Source organism: Meriones unguiculatus (assembly GCF_030254825.1).
Source record: "Meriones unguiculatus strain TT.TT164.6M chromosome Y unlocalized genomic scaffold, Bangor_MerUng_6.1 ChrY_unordered_Scaffold_32, whole genome shotgun sequence".
In the NCBI taxonomy this organism is placed as follows: domain Eukaryota; kingdom Metazoa; phylum Chordata; class Mammalia; order Rodentia; family Muridae; genus Meriones; species Meriones unguiculatus.
Genome location: NW_026843711.1, coordinates 1,127,273 through 1,136,449, shown reverse-complemented (window position 1 = coordinate 1,136,449; position 9,177 = coordinate 1,127,273).

Genomic DNA, 9,177 nt, shown 5'->3' with positions numbered 1-9,177 from the left:
AATCTATCAACATCAATGGACTCAATTCATCAATAAAAAGACATAGACTAACAGAATGGTTGTGGAAACAGGATCCAACATTCTGTTGCATCCAAGAAACACACCTATGCAACAAAGATAAACACTACCTCAGAGTAAAGGGATGGAAAAAATGTTTTTCAAGCAAAAGGTTCCAGAAAACAAGCTGGAGTAGCCATCCTAATATCTAATAAAATAGACTTTCAACCCAAGTTAATAAAAAGCGATAAGGAGGGCCACTATATTTTCATCAAAGGAAAAATCCACCATAGGACATCACAAACTTGAATATCTATGCCCCAAATACAAGAGCCCTTACATTCATAAATGAAACAATATTAAAGCTTAAATCACACACTGATACTAATACCTTAATAGTGGAAGACTTCAACACTCCACTCTCACCGAGGGACAGATCAACTAGACAGAAAACAAATAGAAAAATAAAAACACTTACAGAGTCCCTAAATCAAATGTATCTAATAGATGTCTACAGATCTTTTCATCCAAACTCAAAAGATTATACCTTCTTTTCAGCATCGCATAGAACCTTCTACAAAATAGACCATATACTTGGTTATAAAGCAAGCCTCAACAGATACAAAAAGATTGAAACAATCCCTTGTATTTTATCTGACCACCATGGACTAAAGCTGGACTTCAACAACAACAGAAATAACAAAAAGGCACACACACATGGAAACTGAACAACTTGTTACTCAATGACAGCTGGGTTAAAGAAGAAATAAAGAAAGAAATTAAAGACTTTCTAGAATTCAATTAAAATGAAGGCAGCTCACACCCAAATTTATGGGACACGTTAAAAGCAGTGCTCAGGGGAAAATTTATAGCACTAAGTGCCTGCAAGAAGAAATTCGTAACATCATATACAAACAACTTAATGGCCCAACTGAAAACACTAGAAAAAAAAAGAGAGAGAGAAGAAGAAGCAGACATGCCCAAAAGGAGCAGTTGGCTGGAAATAATCAAACTCAGGGCTGAAATCAATCAATTAGAGACAAATAAAACTATTCAAAGAATCAATGAAACAAAAAAACTGGTTCTCTGAGAAAATCAACAAGATAGACAAACCCTTAGCCAAACTACCTAAAAAGCAGAGAGAATCTATCCAAATCAGCAAAATCAGAAATGAAAAGGGTAACATAACTACAGACACTGAGGAAATTCAAACAATCATTAGGTCATACTACAAAAGACTATATGCCACAACATTTGAAAATCTAAATGAAATGGAAACTTTTTGATAGATTCCATCTTCAACATTAAGTCAAGATCATGTAGAAAGACTGAATAGCCCATATCCCCAAGGAAATTGAAGCAGTCATTAACAGTGTCCACTCCAAATAAAGCACTGGGACAGATGGCTTCAGCATGGAATTCTACCAAACCTTCAAAGAAGTGCTAACATCAATTCTCCTCAAATTATTCACAAAATAAAAACAGAAGGTAAATTACCAAACTCATTCTATGAAGCAACAGTCACCCTGATACCTAAACCACACAAAGACCCAACAAAAAAAAGAGAACTTCAGACCTATCTCTCTTATGAACATGGACACAAAAATACTCAATAAAATACTTGCAAACCAAATCCAAGAACATATCAACCATATCATCCAACATGACCAAGTAGGCTTCATCCCAGGCATGCAAGTGTGGTTCAACATATGGAAATCTATCAATGTAATCCACCACATAAACAAACTGGAGAAGAAAAACCACATGATTATTTCCTTAGATGCTGAAAAAAAGCATCTGACAAAGTCCAACATCCATTCATGTTTAAAGTCTTGGAGCGATCAGGGATACAAGGCACATATCTAAACATAGTAAAGGCAATATAAAGCAAGCCTCAGCCAACATCAAACTCAATGGAGAGAAACTTAATCAATCCCACTGAAATCAGGGACAAGACAAGGCTACCCACTCTCTCCATATGTCTTCAACATAGTACTTGAAGTCCTAGCCAGACCAATAAGACAACTAAAGGAGATCAAAGGGACACAATTCGGAAAGGAAGAGGTCAAAGGTCATTATCTGCAGATGATATGATAGTGTATATAAGTGACACCAAAAATTCAACCAGAGAACTCCTCTAGCTGATAAACACCTTCAGCAATGTGGCAGGATACAAAATCAACTCAAAAAAACTCAGAAACCCTCCTGTAAACTAAAGACAAAAGGGACAAGAATGAAATTAGGGAAACAACACCCTTCACAATAGCCACTAATAACATAAAGTGCCTTGAGTTGACACTAACCAAGCAAGTGAAAGACCTGTTTGAGAAAAACTTCTAGTCTCTGAAGAAAGAAATTGAAGAAGATATCAGAAGGTGGAAAGATCTCCAGTGCTCATGGATTGGTAGGATTAACATTGTGAAAATGGCCATCCTGCCAAAAGCAATCTACAGATTCAATGCCATTCCCATCAGAATACCAGCTCAATTCTTTACAGACCTTCAAAAAAGATTCTCAGCTTCATATGGAGAAATAAAAAACCCAGAATCTCCAAAACAATCCTGTACAACAACAGATCAGCTGGAGGTATCTCCATCCCTGATATCAAGCTGTACTACAGAGCAATAGTAATAAAAACTGCTTGGTATTGGCATAAAAAAACAAAGGAGATCAATGGAACCAAATAGAAGACCAGAAATAAACCCACACACCTATGACACTCAATTTTTTACAAAGAAGCCAAAACCATTCAATTTAAAAAAGACAGCATCTTCAACAAATGGTGCTGGTCCAACTGGTTGTCTACATGCAGAAAAATGAAAATAGATCCATATTTATCACCCTGCATAAAACTAAAGTCCAGGTGGATCAAAGACCTCAACATAAAACCAGATACTCTAAATCTGTTAGAATAAAAATTGGGGAACAGCCTAGAATTCATTGGCACAGGAGACAACTTCCTGAACAGAACACCAATAGCACAGGCGCTAAGAGCAAAAATTAATAAATGGGACCTCATGAAACTGAAAAGCTTCTGTAAAGCAATGGACACTGTCATCTAAAGAAAATGACTGCCTACAGATTGGAAAAGAATCTTCACTAACCGTTTACCTGTCAGAGGACTAATAACCAGTATATACAAAGAACTAAAGAAGCTGAAAAGCAGCAAACCAAGTATTCCATTTAAAACATGGGGAACAGAGCTAAACAGAGAATTCTCGACAGAGGAATATTGAATGACAGAGAAACTCTTAAATAAATGCTCAACCTCATTAGCCATCATGGAAATGCAAATCAAAACGACCCTGAGATATCACCTTACACCCATCAGAATGGCCAAGATGAAAATCTCAAGTGACAACACATGCTGGAGAGGTTGTGGAGAAAAAGGAACCCTCCTCCACTGCTGGTGGGAATATAAACTGGTACAACCACTTTGGAAATCTATCTGGTGTTTTCTCAAACAATTAGGAATAGTGCTTCCTCAAGACCCAGCTATACCACTCCTAGGTATATACCCAATATTTGCTTAAGTACACAAAAGGGATACTTGCTCAACCATATTTATAGCAGCTCTATTTGTAATAGCCAGAACCTGGAAACAACCCAGATGTCCATCAATGGAGGAATGGGTACAGAAATTGTGGTAGTTTTACACAATGGAATACTACTCAGCAATCAAAAAATGAGGAAATCATGAAATTTGCAAGCAAATGGTGGGATCTAGAAAAGATCATTCTGAGTGAAATATCCCAGAAGGAGAAAGACTAACACAGTGTATACTTGCTTATATAGATATGATAAACATACGATATGATAAACATAATGAAATCTATACAAATAAAAAAAAGATAATAAAGAGAGCAGACATGGGGTAAGATGATCAATCCTCATTTAGAAAGAAGGATGGGATATGCATTGAACGTATGACAGGAGTCTACTGAAGGCATCTTAAGGATTCTAACTAGCAGTGTTTTCAAAGCAGATAGAAAGACTCATAACCAAAACTTTGGCAGAGTACAGGGAATCATATGAAAGAATGGGAATTAGTATGATGGGGAAAAGATAGGAGCTCCACAAGGACTAAATATATCTGGCACAGGGTCTTTTCTGAGACTGACATTCAACCAAGGACCATGTGTGGATATAACCTAGAACCTCTGCTCGGATGTAGCCCGTGGTAACTCAGTAACCAATTAGTTTCCCATAGTAAGTGGAACAAGGACTATTTCTAACAGGAACTCAATGGCTGGTTCTTTGACCTCCCCACCCCCCAAAGAAGGAGCAGTCCTGTTAGGCCACAGAGGAGGACTTTGCAACCAGTCCTGAAGATACCTGATAAAACAGGATCAGATGAATGGGGAGGAGGTCCCCCTCTATCAGTGGACTTGGAAAGGGGCAGGGTGGAGATGAGGGAGGGAGGGTAGGAGTGGGAGGGAATGAGGGAGTGGGATACAGCTGGTATACAGAGTTAATATAATGTAACTGATAAGAAAAAAATAAAATAAAATAAAATAAAATAAAATAAGAAGAAGGAGCCTGGGTGGTAGTAAAAGGAGAAGAGGAAGGGAGTAGCAGAGTGGATACAAAATCAAAAATTCATAATAAAAATACATAAGAAAAGTTGTTAGCAAGGTGATGAAATATAAAGCTCTTCAGACCAGATGGCCTCTCCTTGGGGGTGTTGCCAGGGTGCAGCAAGGATGAACTCATTTGTTTTTTTTTTTTTTTGTTTTTTTTGTTTTTTTTAAGGAACTTGGCACTGCAACTCTGATTTTGTTCCAATGAGTATATGAAAAACACATACTTCAATTGATGCATTTTAAAAATAAATATTTTACTGTGACAAATAGGTAGGAATTTGAACCTGGAAGCAATGGAAAAGGACTGTAATGTATAATATATGAAATTCCCCCATAATCCATAAAAAGATGTTTACAACTTTTCCAATGACTTTTAAAATATAAAAAAGATTCCACTAAAGGAGGGCTGAATTTGACTTTGTAAGGCTTGCTTTCCAGGAACTCATTATGTACCAGAGAATCCTAGCCATGAACTAGTGGTTACCTAGCTACCTCAGACCCCATGAGCTCAGGTGGCACCTATGAACAATCAGCCCTGCCATTTATACTTATGGAAAGACAGAGACTCCATTCTGTCTGGTCACATTCATTGTCATAACAACCTCAAAGCACAACCTCTTATATTAAAACTCCAATAGGAATTATATTATCTAACAAGGCCATACCTCCTAACAATTTCCAAGACATTTCCTCACTGGGAACTAAACATGTAAATAGATGAGTTTCACATGAACATTGCAATTCAAATTACAAGAAGTGGAAGAAGATGGTGGAACTTCTAGGTGAAAAGAACATAATTATATTTACAGTTTGTCATTCAATACAATGATTGAAGTCCTAGAAAATTCCCAGGACTACAAAACAGGACTGACAATCTCCTTTGGGGAAAATGTGGAATATTACATTAAAGGAGTATTCTTCAGCTAAGAAAATAACATTGTTATATTTTCAGACAAATGGACAGAACCAGGAAAAATCATCCTGCATGAAGTGAATAAAATGCAGAAAGACAAATATGGTATTTGTTCACTTATTAGGAAGTCTCTTAATAGTGTAGAATAAAATTTCAATAGACCATCTATTATGACCAATGGAGTCTTTCTCTAGGGGGATTAAGTGGCAATTAATTGAGTTGTTGAGCCAGGGCATCCTACTAAAATTTTAAAGGAACCAGGCTGTTGATATTAAAATATGTTGCTCACTCTGCCCTCAAATGAAATATCAGTCCCGTGTTCTTGAATCCATAAGATGTGATATTCTGCATCAACTATGATTGCATAGAGACCCACAGTTCTTTATTTTGTAGAAAGGTATCTTGAAACACCCAGCTCTAAATGGATTTTCCTATAAAATTCTCCCTCCCCTCATAGATCTTGGAAGCCTGTAGGAGAGTAGGCAGGAAGAGTGTCATAAGGGCATGGAATTGTGGACACTAGAATAACAATGTCCTGAGAATCAAGTCACAAAGGAAGATGATACAGCCAGGATTGATGACACCTGATAAGTTAGGGCCAGATAGAAGGAGTAGGAGGACCTTCCTATGCGGGAACTAGAGAAAGGGCATAGGGGTAGGAGAAGAGCAAGAAGGCAGCAGAGGGGAAATAAAGTGAATAAGTCATAATAAATAAATACATAAGAAAAACTGTGATCAAGGTGATGAAGTATGGAGATGTTCAGGACTGAAGGCTTCTTGTGGTGGTGCCAGTGTGTGGGAAGGATGAACTGAGATTCTGACCATGTTTCAATGAGTATATGAACAACACATTCTTCAATTGATGCATTTTAAAGAAAAAATAATTGCGTGCCACATGGATAGAAATCTGAACCTGGGAGTAATGGTATAAAGATTGTAATGCATATTATAAGAAATTCCCACATCATCAATAAAAATAATATGTTGACAACTACTGCAATGACTTTTAACATTGAGGAAAGATTACGCTAAATGAGGATAGAGTTTGACTTTGTAAGGCATGCTTTCCAGGAACTCATTATGTAACAGAAAATCATAGCCATGAACTAGTGGTTACCCAAATATCTCAGGCTTAGCCTGCCTATTATGCCAGTAAGAATGTGAAGGTACGTTTAGTCAGTATGCTAGTAACTGCTCAGGTTTAAGGCACAACCTAGGAAATTTCAGATGCAAGAGCCCAGTAGGAGACCACCTTATCATTTAGTACATTTCCCTTAACCCCACATCATTTTGAAGCTTCTCTACTTAGGAAGATGTCCAATTAAATAAACATTAAATTTTCTTTTCCAACCTGACATTGTCACAGAGGTAAACAGGTGTAAAGGTGTGGGATCTAGATAAAGGGACAAGATAAAAGCTTCTTGGATTTCCCAAAAATCACAGTATCTGAGGTACTGGATACTGAGGAAAGTTTGTTTACTCATCTCCTTGTAAATCTGAAGATTCTTTCAGGTGCTGATTGGCTGAGAGGGAGAATGATGTCAAGAAATAGGTGAAAACCAGTAAGAATTTCAGGAGCCAGTTATTAAAATATTTAAGTGGACAGTGTGCTTGAGAGAAATGCTGAGCATCCCTGCATGCCTCAATCAGGGCAACTGAAAGCACACAACCCAGAGATGACAGATCCTGTGTCCAAGACTCTTACTTAGTTCAGGAAAATTATTACATATTTCTTTCAATTGTTCATTAATAAAGTCACATATTCTTGACATGTGACTTTCACCATATCATAGATTCCATTACTATTTCTTAAATGCACAGATATGTCCTCAGTCAGGTAATTACTTAATGGGAAAATGCTCCCTGACCAAGACAAATCTATGAACAAAAACCACTTAATTGGGAACTTGCATATATTTTTACAGAAAGCATCCAGAATATCAGGTCAACAAGCAGTAGTCCTTCAGTAGTACTGAGAGCTTTTCACACAGAAACACAGCACAAGGCAGAGAGAGGGAGACTGAGAGAGACAGAGAGAAAGAAATTGTAGAGAAACAAATTCAAAAATAGAGAGATGAAGACCAAAGAAACAAGGATAAAAATTTATGGAGACTGAGAGACAGAGACTCCATCCTATCTCCATCCTATTTTCTTTGGCATATCAACATCAAAGCACACCCTCCCATATTATAACTCCAATAGGAATTATATTATCTAACAGGGACATACCTCCAAACCCTTCCCAGGCATTTCCTCACTGGGAACTAAAGAAGCAAATAGATAAGGTGTAAGGGGACATTGCAATTTAAATCACCAGAAAGTGGAAGAAGATAGAGGGACTTCTAGGCTAAAAGACTAAAAGAACATAGTTATCCTGAAGTTTCACATTCAATACAATGATCAAAGTCCCATCAAATTCCAAGGGAAAATCTCCTTTGGGGAAAATGTTGAATATTTCCATAACAGACTATTCTTCAACCAAGAAAATGACATTATATTTTCAGGCAAATAGATGGAACCAGGAAAAATCATCTTTGTTGAAATAATTAAAATGCAGATAGACAAATATGGTATGTATTTACTTATTAGGAAGTCTCCTAATAGTGGGAGATAAAGTTCCAATAGGCCATGAGATGGTGATCAAACAAGTCTTTCACTAGCGGTTTTTGGTGGCAGTGAATAGAATTGTGAAGCCAGGGCATGCTACAGAAATTGTCAAGCAACCCAGGTTCTTGTTATTGAAATATGTTTCTCTCTGACCTCAACTGATAGATCAATGCCATGTTCTTGGATCCAGAGATGCTTCCTTGTACATTAAATAGGAATGCATACAGAGACCAACAGTCCAATATTATTCAGAGATAGATCTTAAAACACCCAGCTCTAAATAGGATTTCCCTATGAAATTTTCCCTCCACTAAGAGATCTGGGAATCCTGCAGGAGTGGAGGCAGGAAGAGTATCATGAATAGAGGGAATTGAGTACACAAGCAGAACAATTCCCTGAGAATCAGGCCTTAGAGAAAGATGATGCAGCCAAGCTAGATGCTACTTGATAAGCTACAGTTAGATAGAAGGCAGGGGTGTGGGGGGAGGAACTACCCTATTGGGAACTAGAGAAAGGGTATAGACGTAGAAGTAGCCTTGGTGGGCTGGAAGGAGAAGAATGAGGGGACAGCAGAGGGGGTACAAAGTGAGAAAATCATAATAAATAAATAGATAAGAAAAACTGTGATCAAGGTGATAAAGTATAGAGCTCTTCAGGACTGATGAATTATTTTTCAGGGTGGTGCCAGGGTGTGTCAAAAATACACTCAGTTTTTTTTTTTTGTTTTGTTTTTTGTTTTTTTTTTTAAGGGACTTGGCACTGAGACTCTGATCATGTTCCAATGAGTACATCAACAACTTATACTTCAACTGATGTATTTTAAATAAAAGAAAAGAAAATATTAGTTTGACACATAGGTAAGTATTGGAACCTGGGAGCAATGGAAAGGTAGTGTAATGTATGTTACATGAAATTCCTACATAATCAATAAAAATAATACGTTGACAACTTTTACACTGACATTAAATTGAGAAAAGTTTCTGCTAAAGGAGGGCCGAGTTTGACTTTGTAAGGCATGTTTTCCAGGAACACATTATGTAGCAGAGGATCCTAGCCATGAACTAGTAGTTACCTAGC